The sequence below is a fragment of the Protopterus annectens genome, chromosome 7.part1 (genome assembly GCF_019279795.1).
Source record: "Protopterus annectens isolate FY-2018-M chromosome 7.part1, PAN1.0, whole genome shotgun sequence".
Classification (NCBI taxonomy): domain Eukaryota; kingdom Metazoa; phylum Chordata; order Ceratodontiformes; family Protopteridae; genus Protopterus; species Protopterus annectens.
In genome coordinates, this window is record NC_056740.1 from 174,367,233 (window position 1) to 174,395,066 (window position 27,834).

The following is a 27,834-nucleotide window of genomic DNA, read 5'->3' on the forward strand; positions in this document are numbered from 1 at the left end:
TCCTTATAGGCAAACATTCTTAGAACTGAGAAACACTGTAAAAAACAAATCAGACTAGAGAAACAAAAATAATATAGTGAAATTCAAACTAAGCACAATATCAACCCACAAAAGTTCTGGGCCACTATAAAGAGTATTCTCCAATCAGGTAAATCACCAACTCTTCATCCAAATACAGACACCGCATCAATAAACAGAGCCACCCGATTTAATGAGTTCTTTACCAACTCTATACTAAAGCTGTCAACAGACCCACCCTCCTCAACCCCCACTATACTACATAACCTATCAAATAATGCTAACTCCTTCACCCTTCAACCTGTACCAACTTACACCATCTATAGACAACTAAACAAACATAAACCCACCATGCTAGCAGTAGACAAACTACTTTCAAAATTCGTACAAATAGCCACCAAAGACATTTCCTACTCAATCTCTATAATCATTAATAGATCAATCTCAGAACAAAAGGTGTCACTTCTCTGAAAATCTCCTATATTATACCAATACACAAAGGGGCACCTCCACTGACGTAACAAATTACAGCCATATAGCTGTACTTTCCCCACTGGCTTAAATACTGAAAAAATGTATCCACACCCAGATCCTAACACATCTCCTCTCCAACAATCTTCTTGCCAAAACTCTACACAGATTCTACCCCAACCACAGCACTATCACTGAACTCATCCATTTTAGTTACCTAGTAAATATGGATTGCAACAATGGCCAACTAATGTCTGTAGGTTTCCTTAACTTATCAAAAACATTTGATACCATCCCCCATACAAAACTTCTAACATCACTCTCAGAATTAAAACTAACAACCCCTACTCTATTATGGTTTCAAGACTACCTCTCCCAATGCCAACAAGCAGTTCAGTGGAACAACTCCCCTTACCCTTACTTCCTGTAAAACTAGGAGTACCCCAAGGATCAGTCCTAGGACCCCTACTTTTCACTATATTTACAAATAATCTTCACAAAGCCACCCTTCTAGCAAACCTGGTTCAATAAGCTGACACTCCACCTTAATCTGCTCTGTCCCCACCCTCCAACAACTTCACATCAAGACCTATCTCCCCCGTCACACAAACCAAATCTTACTAGGGGTCATTTTTGACAATAATATGAAATTTGACAAACACACAGCTCATACAATAACCAAAGTCAACAAAAAACTAGGTCCTCTTTACAGACGAAAAAACTTCCTAACCAGCAACAGTAAAGTTACCCTAGCTCATACCCATCTTTTTTCTGCCTTACTGTATGCTTCTCCTGTCCTAATTAATCTAAACAAGAGCGATTTAAACAAGCTGTCAGTATGCTACAACAAAATAGCAAACTTCACCACAAGCTCCTCCTACCGCACCCACCACTGTCAGGCCCTAAAACAGCTTTCCTGGCTGGAACTCCCGAACACCTTAGCTCTAAACAAACTTCTAGCTTGCCAAATACTGTACCAACCTGACAAACCTCCAGCCTTATAAGACCTGATCACCCTCTACTCCAATAACCGAGAACTTAGATCCACTAGCAAGGCACTAATCGTAATCTCTAAAAGCCATTACAGCTCTGGTGACTCCCTGTATTCTAACAACATTGCCAAGACTTGGAACTCCCTACCAATACAAATCAGGATACAGCCTAAAAAAAATCTTCAAAAAACAGCTTACTTCCCACATAACAACTCCTGGGCATGCAACTGACTAGCACCTGGCTGACATATTTTAACACCTTTCTCCTACCCGCTATCCAGCCTCTTCTTTAAAATTCCCACAGATGCACTATATATTATCACACATTACTTACCAACTCACAGCTGCCTACTCCCCACTGGCCCATCGATACCCACTAACTCTCCCCTAGACTAAGTTGAAAAGCTTTCCGTTAAAATGTAATTTGAACTTGTCTATATTCTCCTCTTTTGACAAACTGGCTAGTGTTTTTAGTTTTTCCTTTCTTCTCTTATCTTCTTTACATCTTCAAGATTATCTGGCTAGTATTTTTCAGTTTTTCCTTTCTTGTCTTATCTTCACTAAATCTTCAAAATTATCTCTACTAAACATACTGTATGAACAACAATCATATGTTACTACCTGCTATACTTTTAATTGTATGTCTAAACCACTATGCTTATGTAAATATCTTATGTATAGTATGTTAGCAATTGTTCTGGAGCTTTTCTCCCCAGGCCTCCACTGAAAATGTACAGGTCTGTCCAGTCGGACCTCCCTGGTAAACAAATGTAAAATAAATAAGATACATAAATACATTTGTGTAATGCAGTAGCATGCATGGTAAACATTTCTTAAAAGTCTCATACAAGGATGGCAGGTGTCAGTCACTTTAGTCACACTAAATGGTTGCAGATTAGAACATGATGCAACAGCAGAGAGAAGGACACAGGAGAGACAACTTCAGTTCTGAAGAAAATCAGATCCTTATGGATGCTCTGAGTACATACTGGAAATGCATTTTTGGAAAAAAGGGGATCAAAATAGGCTAATATGTGGAATCAAATAGTGATGGAGATTAATATTGTAAGAGGAAGGAACTACACCCTAGCACAGTGCAGGAAAAGAGCTAATGACATGGTGGAATGAACCAGGAGAAAGACAGGCAGAATGCAATTGCCCATAGCAGCACTGGTTTGATTGTAGCTCTTTCATACTCCAACCTTTATCAAAGTATGAGGAGTATCTTTGCCATATAAGGTGTGATGATTTGATGCAGATGAGGTCATTGCAGGAATCATCAAAGGTGGAGATGGCACCAGTACCTTCAGACCCCCTACAACAACCACATCAAGGTATTGTGGAAGGTTAGTGTGTAGTTCATTCAACTATATTATTCTGAAATTTATTTGGCATGACTCATGCACGTATCACTCACATGTTTCAAAATCAGGTATGTCATTAGCATCAGAAGCAGCTGAAACTCTGCAAACAATTCAGAGTAATTTTTTGTCAACCTACCAATAAATAAAAATAATTACATGTGTCATAGGTCACTTTAGCCACATATTCACATATTTAGTCAGCACCAGAGCAAAGGTCATCCCGTGCCTTACCACAGCAGGCTGATCCTGACAGCAAGATGGCTGTTGATTATGATGTCATAACTCTCATTCTCATGATACAACTGAGGACATAGTCACAAAGTGCGTTAGCAGGGCCCGCTACACCACAGCAGGTGGATAACTCCTTAGGCAATGGTACAGGCACACAAACTAAGTAGAAAAAAGACATGTTATTAAAGCAGAGGGGACACCACGCAGCTCAACACCTATTTCTTGTGCATAGTCTAACCTCCTTCATGAAGAGACTACCCCTTCAGAGATTGCAGTAACTACTGTTATACTTGTACACAGAGGTGTCAGTTAAAATCATATGCCACAGATACCTACAGAGACATGCAAGGCCCTTGGGTCCACAGCAGTTGATATGCCATGCATAGTTCAAGCACAGGCTACTACCACTGAGAGTCAGGTAGACATAGTTACAGTACTGCGGGGTATATATTAGGAATTTCACCAGTACATGGGAATAGATGAGGCCAGAACAATCTCATGGTGATTCTCATTCTCAGTATGGTTACACAAACAACATCCATGTCATCCTCCATGCATACACTCATAAAGGATTACCAGACACACATTATGAACACAGGTGAATGTGGTCAGGAAACTATCTGCATGTGTGGTGGATGACAAGACCACACACCATCTACATCTCAGTGAAGTGCTGCAGACAGTCAGATGGATTACCCAAAGAATAAGGTTACCAGACATTATAAGGCTTCAACAGCACATAGAAGAACCTCTCAGTCAAGGTCTAGACCCTGCACCACAGTTAAGTCTACATCAGTAGATTACCCTGCATCCAGTAGGTCCTGCCATTGGAGCAACCCAGCATCAAGCTCACATGCCTACACATGCACTTATGAGAACATTGCACACTTTTTCCTTAGGGGACATTGTATATGATACCTTCTAAATCTAGCTTGCAGTTTTTAAATCAGTAAGAGGAAAACAGTACTTACCCAGCAGTCTGTTTACATATTGGTTACTGTAGCACTTCTTAATTTAATATGAAAAACACAAGACAGAGAATACCAAAGGGAAAAAAAGAATACAGAGAAAACACACTTTTCTAATGCAAGTAGTTAGTCCACTTAACTGTCAGCATAGTCTGTCATTGACACTGCATGTACAAACAACAGTACAGCCATAAACAGGTCACAGTACATATTTTTCAACACGCAGTCCCTGCCAGCATAACTAGCACTTGCATCATTTATTCTTCATCACTACACAGATAATAACTCATGTTATGAAAAACAACATTTGTATGGGTGAAAAATAAGAAATGTCTGATGTATTTTTGCCATGCACCACACAGCATAGCCAACAAGCAACACTACATCAAGTATTATCTGTGTAATTATTTTTTCCCTCACTGTTACTAAATAAATGTCAGGTTTCAGAGTGGCCATTCACATCCTCCTTGCCTATGCAACCATATTAACATGCAGGAGCCTACCAGAGGGGCTACCATGCTACTGCCATTGGCTGCCCACCATGATATTCATCAGGGGTGGGAGGAATGATAGAGGGATCTGCACTGCCACTATCAGTCACTGTGTGTCACAGTAGCACACCAGACAGACGCATGATCATGATGTGCAGAATGCAGCAATGATTGGACATCCTGCATGTAGCAGCAGGGTCGTACTAAAAGGAAACTCCAGACTTGTCCATGCAAAGGAAATGACTTTTCAGGAAGTGAAGCACTCACTCAGTGACTATCCATGACTGGAACAGGTGGTCCTTAACAGCTCCCTGAGAGTTACAGATTGGTATTATTAACCAGGGTTCATGTGGGTAACTTGTATCATGTGGAAAACAAAACAGGAAAGGGATACATAACAAGAAGAAGAGGTGATTACTCCTTAGTTTCCATACTATTTTACAGGTACTGAAATAACTACAGTTAGAAATATTAAAAATGTTTTGCACTTTTCATCCATGTGACCATAAGGAATCTTACCAGGCTGGAAGACGTGGTAGATTGAACTTTTGTATCAAGTATGGGAATTATGAGAACTGCCTGATGCTGGGCTAATAGGTTTGTGATGCCCCCCATGCATCACACACTAATGGCAATTGATGGAATTGTAGCCCTTCCTGTTCATCTACCACTCCTGCCACAATCCAGACAGGTCTCCAAATGCAACATGAGTGCAATCCATCTCACCAAGCATCTAAGGAAAGCTTGCCATCCTGAAAAAGGTATAGATGATACTAGATTGATCCTGAAGTGATACTGGGAAATAGACGCACTGATTTTCATGTGCCAAGAGTATGTTGAGGAGCTGTTGAAGTATCCTCAAGGCAAAAGCCTGTGTGACACCCAGCGTGTCCTCAGTTTGCCTCTAGAAATTCCCCATGGCAAGTATAGTAATAGCTACACATAACTTGGTATCCACAGAGATAGAAAGACCACACGTCCTCCCAGTCCAGGTCTGTGAGCTATGCAAATTCTGCAAAGCCCATACTGTATCCCTGTCCAGTCTAAATCTATCTAGGATTTCCTGATCAGCAAAGTTTATGAGTCAGCCTTTGTCTGTATCTTCTTCTTCTTCTTGGCCAGAAAGTGCTGCTGGGTACACCTGCTTTTCATATGGTCGAGACAAGCACCTCAGAATGGGCAAATAGCTAAACTGCCAGCAAAATCAAGCATCTCTGTAAACTGTCAAGTACAAGGAAAAGGAGCAAACTCCCTTTTTATGTTCATTATGCACCCAGCGCAAACCCGCTTTTTATATCTGTTATGCGCACAGCACAAGTGCACATAAAAAGTGACTAAGAATCACACCAAGGCAGGAAGAGCTCCTACTCTGCATTAAATGGTCTCAGATTTTTTTACAAACTCCTCATTTACATCTCATTATACTTAAATTTGCATACCACTTTTTCAGACAGGTTCAGGCAGCTATACCTAAGAGCATTTGGTATCTCTGAGCAGTGCATACAATTTCCTGCTACACCAGAGTGCAAGAGATATGTATACCACCTTTTCCTTTTACACACAAGCATCCAAATGCAGCAGAAATGATTAACCTAGTATTTCTTTAGCAACTAAACATGAAAGGAAAACAATGATCCTTGTATGTTTTTTTTTCCATTTTACCCTTAAGCACCCAAATGCAATACAAATCATGAATCCAGCATTGCTTTAATAATTTAAAAAAAATTAATGCTCTCACTACAGGAGGGAGATGGTACCCAAAACCTTCCCACCTTTGAGGCAAAAGTTAATGCATCTAGTACAACAAACAGTCTCAAAACTATTAAATAATGAACTAAACTCAGGAGATGCTGTTTCTCCATTCAGCTCAGAAATGACCAACATGGAGATTTTTTTCTCTTTACTAAGCCTTACCATGTTTTACTCTTATTTCCCTCATAGACCAAGAGAAATAGTTTATATTAGCATGCAAACTTACAAACAGCACCTACTGTCTTTATCCAAGATGTTCATAGGTGAAACCCCTGTGGTGAACCTATGGCTTCCCATCCAATTGACCAAGTTACGCTTAAATAGGGTCATTAAGGAACTTTCTTTAACTTGAACTGGGAGTTTGTTCCAGAGGAGTTGCAGCCTCTGGGAGACATATCTGTCTCTCCAGCAAGTCCTGTTTATGTTGCAGGCCAGGTTAAGATCTCTAGAGCATGTGAGTCTTGTCCCATTAGATTTACGTATGTGCAGCATTTCCATTAAGGCAGGGTCTGAGACTGCTCTGTAGGCCAGGCACAAGTTGTCTCTAAGCAGTCTATATGATACAAAGTATAGTAACAGTGCCTTCAGTCTGTCCATGTAGGTCATGTGATGAAGACCTTCAATTTTCTTGGTGAGAAACCTCTGAGATCTGTCCAGCTGCTGCAGGTGCCTGGTGAGGTACATACAGAAGGGAGCACCATTCTCTATTCTTGGTATGATGAGGGATGAGTACAAAGGAGTTATAATCTCCTTTGTTTTGGATGCTATACCCTTACTTATGAGATGGGCAAAGTAGAAGGCCTTCCTCACCATTGTGGACACATGATGATCGAAGTTAAGGCAGCTATCAACCTACGTTCCAAAGTCTCTCACCACTGGATATGAACTGGGGGGGGGGTACTGTTAATGTTGCAATTTGCTGGGATTTCACCTTTATCAAAGGGGATGATAATACATTGTTTTGTGTTAAGTTTGAGTCTGTAGCTTTGGCAACAATAATTTGTCTGTGTAAGCCCTTTTTGTAGTATGGTGACATCATTTTGGGTTTCAATGACTGCACACAGTTTGCAGTCCTCAGTGAACTTGGTAAGCCACAGGCCATCTATTTTCACCTGAATGTCTGAGGAATAGATTACAAACAGAAGTGGACCTAGCACAGATCCTTGTGAGACACCACTAGTAATAGGTCTGCTGGTAGAGGTGGAATCCCCTGCTTTGACTGTATGCTTTCTGTCCATCAGCCAGTTGGCTACCCATTTAATGACGTGGTTATATCCCTAGCTGGGTGAGTTTATCGATGATGTCTGAGTGTGGCATAGTGTCAAAGGCCTTGGCTAAGTTGAAATAAGCAGTATGCACTGTTTTGCCTTCATCCAAGGCTTTGGTAACATTTTCAAAGAAGTCCACCAGGTTTAACAAGCATGATCTGCCTTTAACAAAATCAAATTGGATTGGGTCAACAGTTTGAAGGTCTCCTATACCATTGTTGATTAGATCCATGATGATTCTTTCCATGGCCTTACAGATAAGGCTGATTAGGGTAATGGGTCTATAATTCCCAGGGTCAGTTGAGGGACCCCCTTTGGGCAAAGAAATTACAGCTGTAGTTTTCCATTCAGGTGGGATAAAGCCAGTACGTAGACTGTGGTTGAAGAGAGTATCCAATGGTTCAACCAGCTCCTGTTTTAGACTGCTTAGTAAGCAGACTGGGATGTTGTCCGGTCCCATAGAGGCTGTGTTTTTGGCCTTGAAGAGGGTGGTTATGGCCTGCTCATTGAAGATACTAAACTGATTACTAGTTCAATTTATTTATAAGCAAATATTTCTAACAGTGCAATTTCCTCAGAGTATTGTTATATTACCTTAACATCCCATAATTCTAATATGTCTTCTAAAAAAAAAAAACTTGACAAAGATCTGTAAATAGTTCTAGTTCCAGAAATATTTTGTCACTATAACAACATGCATAATTGTCTACCAAAAATCACTGACACCCTAGAAAAAAATGTTTATTTATATATAATATATCAAAAAGAAAAGTAGTGTTGAAACAAAATTTAGAATTATAGAACTTTTCTTAATAAGGGAAGAACTCTTGTAAGCATAATAGCTCTCCATCATTTGTGATGTGATCTGAGTTTTCTAAATCAAAATATAAAGTGCGATGTACATGTGAAGCACTAATATACTTGAGATTATTTAAGCTATATATATAGCTGTGCCCCCCGTACTTAAATATACTAACCTCAAGGTCGCACTACATACAGAAACACATGAAACACCACCACACAAGCTACATCCCCCTCGCACACACCTTCTTCTTCATCTTTCAGCTTTTTCCCTGTTAGGGGTCACGACAGGAAATCATCTGTCCTCTCATGATTGGCAGTGGAGTTTTACGCTACCGAGTTGCCAACTCAGTGCCCAACCTTCCACAGAAGGCACACGTATCCACACACTCATGCCTAGGGCCAATTTAGAGTGTCCAATCCACCTACAGCATGTCTTTGAGATGCGGGAGGAAACCGGAGCCCAGGAGGAAACCCTCTCGACCACAGGGAGGGCATGCAGACTCCACACAGGAGGTACCCCAGCCGAGGATCAAATCAGTGAACCTCTTGCAGTGAGGCAGCAATGCTAACCACTGCACCACCATGGCCGCACCTCGCACACACACCACAGTAACAAAACACACTAACACACACTACAGCCCCTACCCAAAACCCTTAAAACATAAACACTTACCTGAATCCATGAACACAGCGCAACACCAGAACCACTAATTCAACATCTCTGAAATGCAGGATTTTGAATTTCGTGCTTCTGCGTGTTCAGTGTTTTAGGTTTTCCACTTTATGGGCTCAAGATTCTGAAATTTGATATTTCAGGATTTCAAGCATACACACACACACACACACACACACACACACACACACACACACACACACACACACACACACACACACACACACACATGCATATATGTTTCTGTATATCTATCATAGATCTATCTCTCCATATCTACAGCAATCCATTTATATAAATAGCATAATATCGTAAGTCTAAATATCAAAACAAGAAGAAACTTTGCAGTGTGGAGGTTGTAATGTTCATTTCTTGAATTATGTTATGCACTTAGTTCACATAATAAAAATACATGCTACAAAATAATCAAATAGAACATAATAAGTAGTCCACAACTGAGTTAAAAATGGACTATCCTTTATTGAAACACACAAACAAGCAGTCCTAATTGGATATAATGAAGAGCATCAAAATATATAATCAGGTTGTTTGGAACAAGGGAGTGGTTACAGAGGGTGGTTCTGTTAATAGTAATAAGAGCACTAAAATCATTCCTTTAGCCAAGCCCCTGTCCCCCTTCATATCATAGTGTAAACAGAGATTGGGCTACCTAAAACATAAAGTAAAAAAACTAGAGAAAAATTACAATCTAAGACCAGTTTATTAACACTTTTTATAGGCTAACAAACTAATCCAAAACTTTATTAAAAAACTAACTAAAAAATAAAAATGACTGACTGACTAATAAAAGGATCTACCACTAGACATCTACTAGAATAAATATAAATAAATATACAACTTTTAACAAAGATCACTTTCATATCAGATAAATACTTCATCGAGTTTGTGTGTCAAAAACAAAATATAATATGAATGAACACATGTATGGATATAAAACTGAAAACCTAAGTAGAATGAAAAACATAAAAATAATTGCTAAGCTGGAAATATAGTGATAAATGTTAAAAATAAAGCACTAAGGCCACAGTGATCTGTTTAAGTGTGGCATCTAAGAAAATCCTTAGTTTGAGTGTGCAGTAGTGCACTCAAGAGTAATTGCAACCTTTAAAACAGAAAAAGAAAAAGACTAGGCCCATGCACATTGTATGCACTATCAGACTAGGCCCATGCACATTGTATGCACTATCAGACTAGGCCCATGCACATTGTATGCACTATCAGACTTCCAGTGTCTAAAAGGAAAAAGTGTAACAAAAGTGTTCATTTTAAAATCTGAAGTAGCATTTAATATGAAGCCATCAAAAATGATTAATGTATACATGAGCTACGTAAATGATGTCCTTTATAACATTTTAAGTTAGTGCTAAAAGAAGAAAACAGTCTTTGATATTTGTTTTTAAACACAATATAATCAAGTAATGTCAGCATTAATCAGTCCCATATCATAGGTTCATAGGCAGGTACTAGGCTATTTGCCCAAGGGCCTATGTAAGCCTAGCCAACAAGGTTCCCTGGCTTACACCACCCAAGAAGGTTATTTTCCTCTGCCACTGTCGAGCAGAGACACAGAAGTGATTCCCAGGGTCTATTTCCTATTTCCCATCCACTCATCAAGATTTTTCTGTGCTAATGAAGAACTTTGCTTGACATTAGGTGGGTAGCCTGTTCCAGAGTATGGGAAGTTTCTGGGGCAGGAATCTGTCTCTCCAGCATGTCCTGTTTATTGTGGTGACAAGGTTTAAGTCCCTAGAGCATGTAGCTCAGAGGGATTGGGATTTCTTTAGGTGTAGAAAAAAAAGACAGGCCAGCAGAAAAAGCAGGAATGATGCAGAGTCAAAAATACAATATATAAAGGTTTATTTGTAAACCCAAATAACCACAGACCGGTTTCAGCAGAATATGCCTTCCTCAGTGTGTTACAGACAAATAAACAGTGGATGAGAAATACATATGCAGATATATAGTATGAATTGACCAATGAGCATAAAAACTGCCCTGTCATTCATTAATATTCATGAATAAGAGTAGGGATACCAAAAACAGTGCAATTCAAAATGAATGATACTAGTAATGATAATTTCAAAAATAAATGCAAAACAGTATACATATTTAGATAGACCAGTTGTGCTAAAATATGTATGGAACATATTAATAACATGAGAATATATTATAACAGGACAATATATTATAAATATAGCAAATAATGGAATGAATTTGATAACCACCCTGATGTAGTCAAAGCAAAGTGCGCAGAAATGTACAGAGTGCAAAATACAGGGGAACTATTCAATATCCTGCTGTACTAGGTTAGCAAAAAATCTGATAAACATATATCATAATGATAAAAAGCAACATTATAAAAATATATATATTATGGAACCAATTGGTATATGAAGTAAGAAACATACACTGAAGTGAATGAAGTAAGAAACATACACTGGCTGACAAGAAGTAAAGTGATACCTGAGTAACGATGTTCATAGGTATATATAATCATAAGTCGGCATATGAATGTTGGTATGTTCACATGATAGGATATGTAGTGGACAACTGTGACATAAGAAAAGTTATGGAAATCAAGGTTAAAAATGATCATTGAGTCCTGGACTGAAAATAGCTCCCAAAGTAATGATCCAATATTTCTCCTTCTGATTCAGAATGCCATGCCAGCCCTGTTTATTGCTATGATCACCCACAATTCGATCAATAATCATAAACGTAAATAGTGCTTGTGGATGTTGGAGGAGGTGTTGGTACATAGCATTGGTGGTCCTTTTGTTTTTGATGTCACTGCGATGTTCATTAATCCTGCTTCTAAGTTGTCTGGAGGTTTGACCCACATAGAAGGCCCCACAGTGACAGGTAGCTAAATATATAACCCAGTCACTACTGCAATTGCCAAATATCTTGCATTCAAAAACCTTGCTGGTGTTCCTGCTGGAGAACTGTTTGGATTTGGTAATCTGTTGACATGATCCACAATGACCACATGGGTGTGTGCCCAAGAGTTTGTGTCCCGTGAGGGTTAACTGTTTGTGAATAGCCCCACCACTGCCTGTATGTTTGTAGTGAGAGAGGTGTGATCCTAACGTTTTACCCCTTTTGTATGAAAGCTTGCATTCCTCGCCTAGAAGGGATCTGAGCTGGTCATTGGCGAGCAGAATATTCCAATGTCTTTTGATAATATCACGGATGACATTATAATTCCTACCATAGGAAGTGATAAACCTAATGGTAGGTTGTGCAGTGTCAGTAGGTGGATTCTTGTAATCCAATAATTCCGTTCTCTCCGTGTTCTTGGCTCGATTTCTCACCAGATTGATGTCAACATAACGATATCCCCTGTTCATAAATCTGTGGCAGAGATCTGTACTGGCCATATGATGATCCTCCTGATTGGAGCAAAGACGTTTCATACGCATAAACTGTGATACAGGGATGTTTCTGATGGTGTGGCATGGGTGCATGCTAGAAGCGTGTAAGATAGTGTTATATTGGGGATATTTACGAAAGACATTTGTGGACACCGTATTGTCCAGGTTTCTGTAGACAGTCACATCCAGAAAGTTGATGGTTTGTTTGTCATAGGTAAGAGAAAATTCCAATCCCCAGATGTTACCATTAAGATATTCCACAAATTCATGTAGATATGCCACATCCACACGCCACACCATCCAGCAATCGTCCAAGTATCGACGCCAAATATCCATTTCCACCAGGTATAGATTGTGGGACATATCATAGATCATGCACTCTTCAAAATACGCCATTAATAAATCCACATATATGGGAGCAAAAGATGCTCCCATGGCAGTACCCTGAAGCTGCCAGTAGCATTCCCCTTGGAAATAAAAGACGTTCTTGTCGAGTACATGTTCAGATAAGCAAATCAACAGTGTGTTGAATCCTGATGTATACAATTTGTCCCTGTCCAACCAGTATTGTAATGATTGTAATCCAGCCCAGTGTGGAATGCTGGTGTACAGTGCTTTGACATCTAGTGTGCACATGAGCCAGTCGGGTTCCAACTGTATGTTCTGAATGATCTTGAGAAACTGAGTGGTGTCTTGTAATCTGGCCCTGACCAAACCCAAGAGTGGTTTAAGGTGTTGTGTTAGAAATGCTGAGAGGGGCTCAGTTAAAGATCCTATCCCTGACACAATAGGTCTTCCTGGGAGCTTAGTTAATGATTTGTGAATCTTGGGTAATAAATAAAGAATTTGTTTGCGTGGTTCAACAACTTTAAGATGGGACACACACTTTGACTAATGATTCCCTCCTCACATACCAAATTCAAAAATAAATCAATTTGACATTTGAAATTGGGAGTGGGATCAAAAGACATTTTCATGTAACATGTTTTATCAGACAATTGTCGGAGACCCTCCAGTATATAAGCATCCAGATCTTGAACAACTACTGCGCCTCCCTTGTCCGCTGGTAATACTGCAATTGTTTTGTTATTGCGGAGTTGTTTCAGGGCCAGATTCTTGTTTTGATTGAGATTATTCGCCATCATGGTGTGTCCATAATTCTGAAAATGAAGATCCCTAAGGACAGATTGCATAAATATTGATGCATGCTTGTTCATGGGAAGTTGGAATTCCAATTTATCAAATCTGAACTCATCAGATCTTTGAGAGCATGAATTCGCAAAGAATAATTTGAGGTTTAGATTCCGACAAAAGCCCAAAACATCATTCACAACATGATATTCATGGGAAAAGAAGCCAGGTATAAAGTTCAGGCCTTTATTAAGTAAAATTAATTGATCCCCAGTCAATGCCACCCGTGAAAGATTGAGAACATTCTGATTAATAGTTATTGCTTCATTTAGGTCAAGAAATTCTTGATCAGACCCTCCAGAGAATTGTCTATTATGTTTGTTTTTGTGTTTTCTGCCCCCCCCTGTGTTTGTGGCCATGTCTAAAGGGAACTGTTTATTGCTCTTTTTCCTATGTGGAGACCCCCTATCCATAGAGCTATCATAATCAGTAAGTGAGGAGTCTTCTCCAGAGGTACTATTGTAAGCTCCCTCCCTGTTTTTAAGAATAGACCTGGGTCTCTTCCTGATGCGGTTGGGACCCGGACCCTGACCAGGATCTGCAAACCGAACAGACCGGTTTGTCTCAAAGGGACGACCCCTCTGGTAGTCAGAGAAATCCCTATGAAATTTCTTTATCTTGCATTCTTTAGTAATCTTTTCGTGATTACTTAGATCTTTGGATAATTTTTTAATATGTTCCTGGAATTTTGGTGTGGATTCGTGTTTCTTGCAATTAGAGCATAAAGTTTTCACTTCCTGGATGTTAATATCCACTATTCTCTCATAATATTTCAACAGAGCATTCACAAATAACATGGACCCAGCTTGAAGTGCTACCTTCCAATCTTCATTAAGTTTGTCATCAGGTCTACCAACCAAAGGTTGGAGCTGTATTCTCAACCCACGAGGGGGCTATATTTTGATTGGCATATGCACGAAACAATTTCAAATGCCAAATGTTTGATCTCAAAAGCTTGAGCCCTTTAGTGAGTGAGTGAAAAAGCATATCACTATCTGCTGCAGTATTTTGTTCACTGTTGCCGGAACTATTGCCTGGTGAGGTACCAATACCAAATACTCCAATGTCCTCCCTATCGGCACAAAGTTCAGACAATATATTATCAAGGTCCATGCTGTGACAATCAGTGAGTCTAATACCAACAATTGCAGAAACACAGTAGGGTTGGGGATAAACCCACTACAAGAGTGAGTTCTATAATTCAAATTCAGGGTTGTCAGGAGCGAGGAGCCTACCAATAGCACCAGGAAGAACAGACCAAAAGTGGTCAACTAACAATACCCAAAGGATGGATTATATAATCCCAATGAATTAGGGGGTGTCCACAAAGGAACAGTATAAACTATTTGTGATAATTCCAATGTTAGTAAAGATGGACTAGTGCCAGCCCTGTTGTGTATTGAAATAACCTAAGCTGGAATGTGATATCCAATAATGTGTATAAAATAATGTATATAGATATCCCAATATATCTTCTATGCTGAAAAATTCAAAATAGACATAAATCAGTAACAATGTGAGAATATGAACCACATATATACAAAGTTACAGGGGACAACAGATCATAATAAATGATACATAGATAAATGGCAACTTGTAAACAACAAGAAAAACTGTTGGGTGACAGTATCAAAATGTCATAAGGTTATAACAAAGATCTAATACTACGTATCTCAAAATTACAGGCTTGATGTATTACCAATGCCTAAATGAACATATGTCAATAGGAAACAAATAATAATGTAAACAATCCCCTGATATCAGCACATGTCAAATATTCAAAGGCACATATGTCATCTTTCCATGAAATGAGATCACATTAGCCAAATATACAGTTGTAGAAAAAATCCGTAATGCAATTAAAACAGAAACAAAAAATGATATATTAATTATAATGTGCAACATAAGGCATTCAATGTCCAAAAACAGGCTCTTTCTTATTTTGTAAATTAGAAGATACTAACTGTATGTCCAGAAGTGTTAAACAGTTTGTAAAGTCCCCACGCCGGGCGGCGTTTAGTTCGTATTAATGATACAACAATCAGTTTGCTTGTTCCCCGTCGTGCTCACAAGAGATGTTCGAAAGTTCAACACTTGACTGTCAGCATAAAAACGACCCACCATATAATAATATAGTTACAAAAGTAGCACCTATAATTCACAAGAAAGCCGTATGTTCGTGCTGAAATGCCTGAGTGAGTCTAAGATGTTATGCACCAAAAGTCAAAAAAAGGGATGAGAAACCACTTACTTCTGCCAGTGTTCACAAAATGGACATACATGAATTGATGTTAAATGGACGTATATTCCCCTGTAGAAACTTGCACCAAATAGTCCAAAATACGTGATCCAACTGGATGATACACGAAACAAACTGTAGGCCAAACACAAACCCCAGCTGGTGCAGTAAGGACTAGGCCCGTTCTGTCCAACACTTAAAGACAGTGTCCCAATCCAAAGTTTTGCTATTTAGACAAAGTCCAAAATAAGTGATCCAACTGGATGATACACGAAACAAACTGTAGGCCAAACAGAAACCCCAGCTGGTGCAGTAAGGACTAGGCCCGTTCTTTCCAACACTTAAAGACAGTGTCCCAATCCAAAGTTTTGCTATTTAGACAAATTGCAAAACACTAAATCTGGATATAAATCCTGATGAAAAGTAGAGTATCCGTCTATACAAAAGATGTTAAAGCAAGTAGTAACAGTAAAAAAATGTAGAATTTCCAACAAGTGGAAAAGCTGCATCTGCTGCTAGGTCCCACAGCACAGTCAAATCTTTAGCACAAACCAAGTTCTATGCTGTCGAGCAGAGACACAGAAGTGATTCCCAGGGTCTATTTCCTATTTCCCATCCACTCATCAAGATTTTTCTTGAAGAGTGCTAATGAAGAACTTTGCTTGACATTAGGTGGGTAGCCTGTTCCAGAGTATGGGAAGTTTCTGGGACAGGAATCTGTCTCTCCAGCATGTCCTGTTTATTGTGGTGACAAGGTTTAAGTCCCTAGAGCATGTAGCTCAGAGGGATTGGGATTTCTTTAGGTGTAGCATGTCCAACAGCTCTGGGTTTGACATAGCTTTATATGTTAGGCAGAGATCACCTCAGAGTAGGCGATATGCTACGGAGTAAAGCTGCAGTTTTTTGAGACGTTCAGTGTAGGGCATTTGTTTGAGGCCAGTAATCCTCTTTGTGAGGCACTTCTGTGGCCTTTCCAGCTGCTGCAGATGTCTTGTGAGGTACATTCCAAAAGGGGCGTTGTACTCAATGATGGGTCTAATGAGTATCGAGTAGAGGGGAACAATGACCTCTTTTTTCCTGGATGAGAACCCTTTTATGATGAGGTGTGCCACATAGAAGGACTTCCTGACTACTGTGGCGATGTGACTATCAAAGGAGAGACTACTTTCCACCTGGGTCCCAAGGTCTCTTATCACACATTCAGTGTTAAGTAGACTGCTACCTATATGGTAGTTCATGGGTACAGAACTTTCACCAAAGGGGATGACATTGCACTTTTTGTCACTGAGCTTGAGGCCATGGCTCTGACACCAGGCATCTGACTCAGCGAGGCCCTTTCAGTCTTTTAATAGTCTTTTAAACAGTGGGGCAATTTTCTTAGATCTAGTATACTTTTTATGGAGCAATAATAATTAAGCCCAGGTTTTCTAAATGAGTTCATTTTCAACTGCCACAGTAGTTCACGTGATTCTAAAAGATTAGGAATGTCGCCTTCCAGTTCCAAAAGGTCCACATCATCAATAATTTGAAATTTAAGGCTGGTGTGTCTTTTGTCTTTTTTTAAGTCTAAATATCAGCACAAAAATATCTAAACATAAAAATATTGACAGCAAAAATGTCAAAACACAAAATATTGACAAAATCTAATCATATCCAAAGCCAATGTTTCTGCAGGGGGACAAGGTCCTTCATGTACCACACACACCATCTGCTAATTATATATGTCATCCCTGAAGACGCACAACAGTGAGGAAAGGGTTTATACCCTTCCGTGGTATAACTTTGATGTATGACAATAATTATTGTTTGGATTTTTTTTTTTGCTGTCAATATTTTTGTGTTCAGATAGTTTTGCTATTTAAGATGTCAATAATGTGCTGTTTAGATAATTTTAAGTCCTGATATATATATATATATATATATATATATATATATATATATATATATATATATATATATATATACACACACACACACACACACACACACACACACACACACACACACACACACACACACACACACAGTTTATGGACTGCCATCACATTATCAATGACCACAAGATTGAATTCCATGGTGCTGTGATGCAGGTGGTCTTTTCAGTATTGTTTACCTATTCAAATGCTGTGAGTATCTCAGAATGGTGATGCAATATTTCCTGACAGTTTTGTGGTAAACTGATTTTGTTTGCCAATGTTGTCCACTCTTCTTATAAACTGGACCCTATACTATGGTATCAGTCTAATCATTTTGTCGCTTTAGCCAATCAATTTTCCATTTTTGCAAAGGCCATTTTTGTAAAGATTTTTGGTAATCATCAAGTATAAGAAACTTTTTCAAAAACACTGTGATGCAGTATTTGTGAAATAGCTCATCCTTCACAAAAGGAAACATTTTGGTAGCTTTGATAATTTATACATCAAAGGAAGTACCGATTGGTGGGGAGATGATGGCAGTTTTTTTTTTTTTTTGACATAAATGTCTTTACTCACAACAAAGTGGAGGCAGTAGTTGAAAGGGGCTTGGTTTCCAGTGTTTTTGATGAGATGTGTACAGTGTTATACTGTCTCCAAAGGCATACAAATAGAAATCAAATCCTTGTTGGCAAATGAGAGATGAGAAAGGGGGCCTAGTGGTATCATTATATTGACATGGATGAAATCAACTCTTCTTTTGTGATGTGGAAGTTGTGAAGTGGTTAGTTAAATAATCATTAACTCAAGGGTAAGTCATAGTCATGCCATGTTGTGAACATTCTTCTCATTTACTGAAGGATGCGAGTCTTACAGACGGAATGCAAAAGAAGAGTTCTCAAGTAATTCAAGTCTTGCGGGGTGTATAATGTAAAGAAGACTTGGAGGCCAGCATTTTGCCACTACAGACCATGGAGATAAAGACTGACAGAGATTAGAAATGCATTTAGCATTTTTGAAAATTAATGGTATAATAGGGGACTATGACATTGATGATAAAGGAAAGGAAGGGAAAAGGGGGTATAAGTAAATTATGTAGAAAAATATCAGAAAAACACACACATGGATTGTGAGGGACATATGTGGAGCAAATGTCTGAATACATTATTTAAAATTTGTAGTGCCACAAAAACAGGCTAGTAAGCCAGGAAAGGGAAGGGACAGTAGTTGCAGAGATGTTAGATATAATATTCTGTGTACTTTGTCAAATATTTGATAGTATGTAGGCATATTATCTTTTTGCAATTGACAAACTATCAGTCTCAGTTGCATGCATTTCATACTGTTTGACTTCCACCTCACTTGTTATGTGAGTATGTGTGTTGGGGGTGCATTGTTTATATCATTATAATGCAGTTCCCTATTGCGTCTTCCTTCCTTGCTTGCTCAACAGCTTGGCCTTTCCTTCCTATGATGCTTGCATAACTTGCAGTAGTCACAGCTGTACCCAGCAGTATGAGTGACTGACTCATTTCTAAAGCATGCTGTGCTTGTTTTCCTCCTATCACACTCCCAAGTTTTGTTGAAAATGAAGTTATAAAAGATAGATGGCTCTTCAGTTTAGAGGAAAAAATATAATTGATTCAGAAACACAAAATGACCAAATACTGTCACAAAACCTCTGACTCCAGTTTCCCTAATGTGCTGTTACTTCAGCAGTCCACCAAGTTAAACATTTTTACTGCATGAAATGATGTTTGTGAATCTCAGAAAAGTTGTATTTTTCAATATTATGCATAAATACATTTGCAACTAAAATAAATAAGACTTCTGTAATCCTTTCTGATTTAGGAGTGAATATAATTTTAACATTCTCATCTAATGAACATTCACTTAGAAAAAAAATATATATATGCTTCTAAGTTATTGTGGTCTCCACATTATACAACAAGAGCAGCAAATGGTCCAGTACATAGTCAGGGTAGGAGAATGAGTTCACAGATAGAGTTGTTTGCCCATATTCAACCACAGTGTGCACCAATGAATAACCATGTGCAGCATATTGTGCTATGGACAGTGCACACGTATGTCAGCAATGCACACAGGAGGTCCTTATTCAGCTATCGCAAAAACAAATCTTTGAATGGCTAAATGTCAGACATAAAACACCTAAAAGGAAAATTACCAAACATGTATAACTTTGAAAATAAATTTGTTGACAACCAGAAGAAACATGATGCGTAAGTGAAGGAAACCTTTTAACCTTGGACCTTAGCTGCCCAATTGTTTTTCACATCTAACCTAAGTAAAATTTAATAATTTGAATTAGCATCTGTCTCCATCCTATCTATATCTATGGTGATCCATACCCCTACTACTATGCCTGTTGAGTTTTTTTTTTTTTTTCTTTGTCTCCCTCATCTGTCTCTCATTACATGTATGTATAACCTAACCTACTATTGTTATCTCTTGTTCTCCTTTGTTTTTTCTCCCCGGGCCTCCGGAAAAAAGACATGTGTCCATCGGACTATCGATCTCAATAAATAAATAAAATAAATAAAATGTCCCTATTCGTTACTGTACTGTGATTTCAGAGTTGGTATATATAGTTAGGGGGGTGTGGGGGGGTCCACCTTGGTTGGTTGTGTTTACGATGTTGGCCAACTATGTCCATTTGATGAATGTATTTATTTTCAAAGTTATACTTGTTTGAAAATGTTTGGTTTAGATGTTTTACATTTGATATTTAGCCATTCAAAGACCTGTTGTTTTGATAAGTGAACATAGGCACAGCACTGCATCATGCTGAAGTATATGTTCAATGTACAGTATAGGAAACTCATCATCATAGGCCATGCATTGTATAGTTTTTTTTCTTTGCAGTGGTTATATTAGGAATGATATAGTTCTGTTTCTTTGCAGTGCTTATATAAAGAATGTTGATTACATACATTTAATGTAGAATTTGTATAATGCCAGTGACATCATTCATGGAAATGGCCAGGATTACAAGGTCAAGTATCATCATAGGGCTATGCCATGGTATAAATGAGGTGAAGATTGCTACATGAATTGCAGAGGATAAGCAGGTATGTGCTGTTGAACCTTATACCCTCCCCACACTTCCCAGATCTCATAAATCAAATCACTGAGTACAAACCATCATCATGGAAATTAGGAAATTAATAGCTTGTGTCTATAGATACATGTCAGCATACCTCTCACTTTCCTAGCAGAAGAATTTTGGACAAAGCCAAAACTAATTGGGGTACATAGGTCCAAAATCAAGGACAGGTTTTAAATAATGCTCTTATAAACTTGCAAAGTTGCTGTATTAACAGGTTATTGGCTGGTATGCATTTTCTGAAAGATATGAAGAGGGAAACTCAAATGTCTGTCATTATGTAGTGATTTCACTCTTGAATGATTTGCCAGAAAGACACAAATTTTTTTGAGGAACAGACCAGAAATATCTGGATATTCTTTCAAATTCTGGGCAGCTGAAAGATATGCAAGTCCATTTGATGGTTACAGAGAAGCCTGTCATCATTCTAGGTTGTCAGGCAAGCGTGTCCCTTGTTCATCAAAGAAAGATGGCAACACTAATGCAACCATGTATTCTGGTAGTATGCATTATGCTATGAAGCTGAAGTTTGGGGAATCAGGAGTCCATATGCAGCTACACCAATATGTGTAGATGGCAGTTTTGGTGCTCTCTTGTTTTAGATGACTGCGTAGATGGGTCTATATTATAATCTTGAAGGTTTAAAACTTTAAATCACTAAAGATCGAACTTTAGTGATCGAAGTCTTAAACCATCGAAACCAAAAAAAAAAATACTAAATTAAAAAAAAAACACTAAATATTGTGTAGGCAGGGGTGCAAGCCCCCCTGCACGCCCCACCCCCCACTTAAATATACCAACTCCGAGAACACACTACATTGAAGTAAATGGAAATCTCCTCCTATGGAGATTTTCCGTTTAAACATTCGATGTAGTGAGCTTTCGGTATTCTCATGTCGACAATATCGTATTCGATATTGTCAGACTTCGAGATTTTAATATAAACCCAAGTAGACCACAAAAGTAGGCTGCTGGAATGTATGCAGATGTACTGTGATCCATGAATACTGAGGATTACAAGAGGTTCATTAGACATAGATTCATAGGTTCATAGGTGGTACTAGACAAACAACCACTAGGGCCCTTATAAGCCTTGCTGTGCAACATAAATGTGACTCACAAATTTGATTTATATATGGGGTGATTTACTGATTGCCTCTGACCATCAAAGGCATAGGTGCCAGACCAGGGATAAATTTCCAATTACTCATCCATTGGCTCAAGTTGCACTTAAACAGTGATAGGGAGGAACTCTACTTCACATGCATAGGAAGTCTGTTCCAGAGAATGGGAATTATCTGAGAAGCATATCTGTCTCTCCAACATATCCCATTTATGTCACAAGCAAAATATAGGTCTTTTAATCTAGTACTTCTGATGCTCTTTGGTTTGCAGATGTGCAAAAGGTTCATCAAACAGGATCTAGGGATGCCTTATATGCTAAGTAAAGATCACCTCTTAGAAGTCTGTATGATATTGAATAAAGACACAAGGCTTTAAGGCAATCAGTGTAGGACTTTTTGTTTACTCCCTATATTGTTTTTGTAAGGAACCTTTGTGGGCATTCCAGTTGCTGCATGTGTCTGTTCAGGTACATACCAAAGGGGGCATTATACTCTATGATGGTTTGATGAGGGCCAAGTACAGTGGTATGATGACCTCTCTGAACCTAGAAGCCATGCCCTTGCTTATAAATTGAGCAGCATAGAAGGGATTTCTTACTACCTTGGACACATGTTGGCTGAAGACTAGGTTACTATCTACATGAGTTCTCAGATCACCAACTACTGAATCAACTTTAAGGGGTGTTTTATTAATAACTAGTCACCCTAAGTGGCTGACTTACCAAAAGGCACTATAATGTATTTCTTGGTATCAAGTTTTAAGCCATGGCTTTGGCATCAAGCATTTGTCCATGTTACACCTTCCTGTAAGGAGCTCTCATCTTGGGAGAATTCAATGGCTACTGCCAGTTTATAACCATCTGCAATCTTGGATAGCCAGAGGCCTTTGACATTGGCTTTGACATCTGAGAAGTAGATACCAAACAGGAGTGGTTCTAGCACAGAGCCTTGGGGGACTCCACTAGTGACCAGCCTCTTTGTGGAGGAATAGCAGCACAAATGAATGTCTTTGTAATGAGGTCATATGCATTGCTGGTCAGACAAGTGTGGTTTGTATTACAGGCTTTTCCTGCAATTATCCTATCTATACACACCCATCAGGGATGTGTACAGCAGAGTTCAGATTTTTGTTTTCTGAGTTGCTTGGATATTTTAGCACAGATGCCCTGCTGTTTGTTAAGGCATGTTCCACAGTGCCCCTGACACTGCAGTGTAATGTATGTATACAGGACCAGGCTGTGCTAGAATGGCATCTATATCACGTTATTGAAATTTTACTACATCAAATCACTAAAGGTCGGCCTCTAGTGATCGATGTAGTAAAACATCGAATAATGATAAAAAAAAACAAACAAACAAAAATAAAAACTTATTTCAACTCCGAGACTGCACTACATTGCAGTAAATGGAAATCTCCCCCTATGGAGATTTCCGTTTACCTGCACAATGTTCTGCACTTTCAATGTTGTGCTGCTGACAATATCAGCTTCAATATTGTCGACTTTTGACATCGTGAAGTAGACCCCCAGAATAAACCTGTCAGCATATTACAAAGCAGACAGCCCAAGTACCTTAAGATTAGTTCTGAGTATTGTGAATTATATATGCAACATATGCAGCTTGAAACTTTCATCTGTATTGCTACCTGTACCACAAGTTCTATAGTGCACTGCAAAATTGTGCAAATATGGGGACCAAGGATTTCATACGGCGCTAGTGTGATCTTTCAGCTGTGAATCAGTCCTTTGCATTATAAGTCCAATTTATGAATCCTGCTCTATCTCTTTCAAGATTCTACTTTCTTTTTAACTTTGAGGGATAGTCTCGTATCTCTTATAGATAGAAATATGCTTCCTCTACTTTTCATAGCTGTATGGTTTTGAAATACTGTTGATAAAATCCCATTCTTCTGAGTCTATTGCTTTATTTATTTACTCCTTCCAGATATTTGTCTAACTGATTTTTTTATAGTTAAGGAGTTCTTTTTTACAACTCTCACAGCGCTGGCAGGTTCACACTTCTATGTAATTAATTTGTTAAACCACTCAGCCTTCATTTATATTCTTCTGGGAAACTGTTCTACAGCAGAGAAGGCCCAGATCTGTTTCCTTATAACAGCTTTTGATTTAAGTTGCCCTTTATCTGTTGTTTTTCTTCTCTGAAATATTGAAGGATTTTAGATGTAAAGGCTACCAAAATTAATCTTTGTAACAGTCTCATCTCTCACATCAACTATGCAGCAACTCATTGCAAATCATGTCTGTGTTCGAAGCCCAACCAAAGTTAATGTGTTTTACTTAAATTACCATTATCAGATGTTCCTCATTTTTTTGTCTTAACATGTTGACATATATACTTTTCCCATGCAGTCAGAAAACCAGAAGTTTGTAGTACTTGCAGTGTCAGTCCAATGGCTGTATTATACAGACTTGAAGAACTTTGCAGTATTTGTCACACAGTATTTTGTGCTCATTTATACTGGTGCCTTACGTATGAAATGTAGCAGTGTTCTATTATTCTACATGCATTTGTTAAGGAACCAAAGAAAAACGGCAGCACAGAGAGAGAGAGAAAGATTAATACTCTGTGTATAAGAAATAATGCAATTTTGTGGTACCTTATAAATTCTAATTTTGAAATAAAATGAAGTGTGAAGTGACAGTTCTGTTAATCAGCCATATATTTTTTTATTTCAGTTCTTAGATATAATGTTCTTTTTGACATTTTGTGGGGCATAAATGCATTTCCAATTATGATTAAGGGAAATACACATTGTGTGTGTCTGTCACTTCAACAGCAGAAAGTATCGACAGCACAGGATCGTTTTCATCTCTTTTTGTGGAGAAGCGGAGTTCCGCAGCACTGACAGTCACAATGTAATTTTTTCGTTAACAAGGGATGTAGGCTGTAAAATTCTGTCAGTCTGTGCAGAATTTAGCCAGCAAATGCAACACTTTTTTGATTAATAATAGGAATATTGTGTAGAGACAAATCATACCATTTCCAGAGCAGTCTGTGAGAAAAAAGTTAAGTGACTCACGTAAGGGAACAATGTGTAAGTGTGGGTTTAAAAGGATCTAAATCAGGTTTTCATCTTTGTTAGCATGTTAAACATAATTTCACACTGCCCTGTAGGGTAGCTTCTTGTTAATATATTGGTCTTTTCTTTAGCATTGCGCAACATATTACTTTCTCAGGGAAAGGTGCATTCTTTAAGCAAAGTCTGATTGACAAACTCAGCAGCATTTTTGCATATATTTTATATATAATGAAAGTGATACGATATGTAATGATGTAATTACTTTTTAGAGTTAAAGTAAACTTTTATCATCATTTTTCTGGTACTGTTCATATTCAAATATACAGTGCTGTTTTGGATTATTAAATAACACATTCTATGTTTGGGCTTCCATTGTGAAGTAAGACTGCCTAACCCATTACCCCTGTCCTTTCCACTAGAGCTGTCTAACTAGTTTTGTCATTTCCCCATCAGTCCTGCTTCCTCGAGCTTTGACAAGTCATCTTGTTTTTTTTTCCCCTCTCTAAACAGTGTATCTTCAATGCTACAACTCCACCATAGTCAAGTGGATTGATCTGGAAACTTAAAAAAGTAAAGGTTTCATCACTTGTTGATAATCTTTCTTTTGAATATCTGTGAAAACCTGAAGTAGCAGCTGTATTCCTGTCTCCATCCTTATTAATCATTCTTTATGGGAATTCTATCCACTGCCCTCTTGGAAGCATCTGCTGTTGTTGTGGCCATGTCTTTGCGAAGCATAGCAGTATTTCATTAAAAGCTATACCCTTGCTTGAGCTTAATTAGTTAATTAGCTCACTTGATTCTAGTCCTTGTTTATAAACATGTCAGTTAATCTTCTGAATGAATGTTATACACCTGCCTACAACTTCATTCCTGTGGCTTCGTCCTTACCAAAACTGCTTCCATGATTCCTGTGGTAGTGTGAAAAGGATGGAATAATTAGATGAACTAGGTGATCTTTCAACTGCAGCATGTCTGTATCAGCTAAGATAACGGTAGTTAATCTGTACTCCCATATGTCTTTAATACTTTTGTCTACTGTCTTTCCTTGCACAGTATTTGTTGGTGTGAATTATTTCTATTATCCAACTGTTTAATAGCTTTATTCATATTGATATGTCTCAAAAATATAGTATCAAGAATAAAACTATTCTGTGCTCTGTTTAAACAGTTCTACATTTTATTTTATTTTTTTTTTCAGATAACTTTATTAGCCCATAAGTGCAAACAACATCATATTTTAAAATCCAAGAACACTGATGAACCCAAGGAAGGCACGACTTTCCAGGTTAAAAACTTTATTGTAGGTCATAGGCACTTTTGCAGCTACTGCTGCTTCATTTTACTTATGTATTTATTTATTTATTTATTTATTTATTTATTTATTTATTTGCATTTGTTGACTGGGAGTATCCGACTGGATGTAGGTCCATTTTCAGCAGAGGCCAGGGGAGAAAACGCCACAGTTAAAATATACAGACAGTAGTTACATTGGATTTACATAGCAATTAACAATTTGATTAACATAGCAATTAACAATTACAAACATGGTTACAGATGAAGAACATAGTACATCAGATGCCATCTAGAATCTTTATCTGCGAAGTACATAACAGACATTAACAACTGTTACAATAAGAAGTTCCTGCAGTATAATAAGTAGTAGGCTTATGAGCATCCGAGCTTGCTATAATCAAGGTGGTTAGTGGGGTGGAAAGAAAGGTAGTGGGTGGATGGGGTGGGTGATATTAGAGTGGGAGCTGCAAGGGCATAGCCAGCATGTTTTTAGGTGCGCTTTTAGTAAAGTTTTGAAGTGGGTGCATGATGGTACGAAGGTAATTGTGGGTGGGAGGGAGTTCCATAATTTGGCTATGGCGCAAGACAATAGTGCTTCACCAGCAGAGTTATTGGCTTTAGTGATCTGCAAGTGATTTTTGTTGCTGGATCTTAGTGGTCTGGTGGTGCAATAGGGTCTGAGTAGATTCTGGAGGGATGGGACATTTAGTGGATGGTTTACTAGTTTGTGGGCGAGTGTGAGTTGATACCATTGAAGGAGGTGAGGGAGTTCAAGCCAGCCCAGTTCAGCAAGTGAGAGACAGTGGTGACTACGGTAGGCTGACCCTGTGGCGAATTTGGTGATTTTGTTGTAGCAGGTCTCTAGCTTGTTTAGATTGCATTGCCTTAGGTTGGTATATATTGGAGAGGCATAAAGTAGGGTGGAGATAAGTTGGGAATTTGCTACTGAAATCTTTGCTGCTTTGGTGAAAAGTTTCTTATTTCTGTATAATGCTCCTAGTTTTTTTTTAGTTTAGTTTATTATCTATTTCCACTCCTAGCAATTTGGTGTGTTCTGTTGGGTGTCTAGTGGTGTTGTCTTTTGCTGTGATGTTAAAGTGGGAGTTGTTTTTAGTATGTTTGGTGGGTTGCAAGATAAGTAGTTTAGTTTTGTTTTGGTTGAGTATTAATTGGGCATTGGATAACCAAGTTTCAACAGAGGAAAAGGCTTCCTGTGTGACTTTTTTCAGTTTGGGTAGGGACTGGGCTGAGCAGATGATGGTTGAGTCATCTGCGTATTGTATGAGTGTGCCATGTTTGGTGTTAGAGGCTAGATTATTAGTGAAAATGGAGAACAGTAGGGGTCCAAGGATGGATCCTTGGGGAACCCCTATAGAGACAGGTAATTGAGGAGATATGTAATTTTGCCATACAACGAATTGTTGGCGGTCAGACAGGTAACTCTGAAGCCAGTTGGTGACTGATTGAGAGAAGGATAGGT